This window comes from Mus musculus, chromosome 13 (genome assembly GCF_000001635.26).
Source record: "Mus musculus strain C57BL/6J chromosome 13, GRCm38.p6 C57BL/6J".
Classification (NCBI taxonomy): Eukaryota; Metazoa; Chordata; class Mammalia; order Rodentia; family Muridae; genus Mus; species Mus musculus.
The window spans coordinates 21,115,009-21,116,942 of NC_000079.6; the positions used below are offsets into that span (position 1 = coordinate 21,115,009).

At 38.5% G+C, this 1,934-nt stretch overlaps 1 pseudogene; it reads left to right on the forward strand.

Moving 5' to 3' along the window:
* On the forward strand, window positions 586-1,693 carry Olfr1369-ps1 (olfactory receptor 1369, pseudogene 1; annotated as a pseudogene).

The following is a 1,934-nucleotide window of genomic DNA, read 5'->3' on the forward strand; positions in this document are numbered from 1 at the left end:
TGTTAGTGCATATATCAGGTATAGTGGGTAGAGAAAAGAACCTGACAGATCTTAATGCTTTCTTAGAGTTTACCAGTGTTTGGGAGAATGCTAGACAATCTTAACCCACATTTTGCATGATTATAAATTACTTTTATACCAATTCTTGTGCCCCTAAGTTACTCTGAGCTGCAAACAGTTTTTGGTCATTTGATATTTTTTTAGCCCCTACAATAAGAGTTTGCATTATTCCTAATTTTTTTCATGGAAAACTGGATTCAACAATGTTCTTATTTTTCCTGTATCACACAGTAAATTATTCAGAGAAGTGAGACATAAATGAAAGATTTATTTATAAGGGTGAAATTTAAGTGTGCCATGCATTTCAAGAATTCCAGATCCTGAGATAAGACTCAACTCTTCAAGGTCACATAGAAAAAAAGAATGTCTAGAATTAAACTCATTTGATATCAAAGAATTTTCAACAGGGTACAAGAGAAGTTGACTATAATAGGCAACTTGTATACATTAATTCTTTCAATTATTAACCTAACTTCTTCCACTGCAGCTAATTCTGTATCTTACCAGTTACTTCCATAGGCTAACTAACAATTTATTTCTTGTTCTCCTTGTCACCCTGCCTACTACTTTCCCTCTATCTCCCTCTCTTACTCTTCTTACTGTAGATTATAAAGACTGAAAGACTATGGACCCAAGCAATTACAGTACTTTGCATGTTTTTATCCTGCTTGGATTCTCTGACCACCCTCACCTGGAAATGATCCTCTCTGGAGTTGTCACCTTCTTTTACATTATTACACTGGTGGGTAACACTGCTATAATTCTTGCATCCCTCCTGGATCCCCATCTCCATACACCAATGTACTTTTTCCTCAGGAATTTATCTTTCCTGGATTTGTGTTACACAACAAGCATTGTCCCTCAGATGCTGGTTAACTTGTGGGGACCCGAAAAGACCATTAGCTCTGTGGGCTGTATTGTTCAGCTCTATGTGTATATGTGGCTGGGCTCCATTGAGTGTCTGCTCCTAGCTGTCATGTCCTATGATCGTTTCACAGCTATTTGTAAGCCCTTGCATTATTTGGTAATCATGAATCCACGTCTATGTGTCAAGATGATAGTCATGGTCTGGGGTATTAGTTTGGCCAACTCTGTAATATTATGCACACTCACTGTGAATTTGCCTCGATGTGGACATAACATCCTGGACCACTTCCTGTGTGAGTTGCCAGCCATGGTCAGGATAGCTTGTGTGGACACCACAAAAGTTGAATTATCTGTTTTTGCTCTAGGCATTGTCATTGTCCTTACACCTCTCATCCTTATTCTTATTTCCTATGGCTACATAGCCAAAACTGTGCTCAACATGAAGTCAAAGGCAGGGCAACAAAAAGCAATGAATACCTGTGGATCCCATCTCACTGTGGTCTCCATATTCTATGGAAGTATTATCTACCTGTACCTACAACCCGGTAACAGGGCCTCTAAGGACCAGGGCAAGTTCCTCACCCTTTTTTACACCATCATCACTCCAAGTCTCAACCCCCTCATTTACACCCTAAGGAACAGAGACATGAAAGATGCACTGAAAAAACTCATGATGTTTTACCACAGATTTGCCAAAATAAGGAGAAACTAGAAGCCATGGAAAGTATTGGAGAGAACAAAGCAATAAAGGAAGTTGTCTGGTTCAGATTTAAATAAGGAAAGTAATCCTTAGATTTTAAAGACCAACTGCTGAAGTAATTCTCACATACAGACTTTTTGTAGATGCAAACAACTTGGAAAATTAAGTAGATCTTCCAAATTTCTAACTATTGGCATGTTCTCCAAGAAGACATGTCACCTGCTTGCTAAAATGGTGCAAACAATTCTCAGGGAATACAAAGGGGCTCTGAATGTAAAGGTAATGCATTTTAATTTATTTCGAGCCC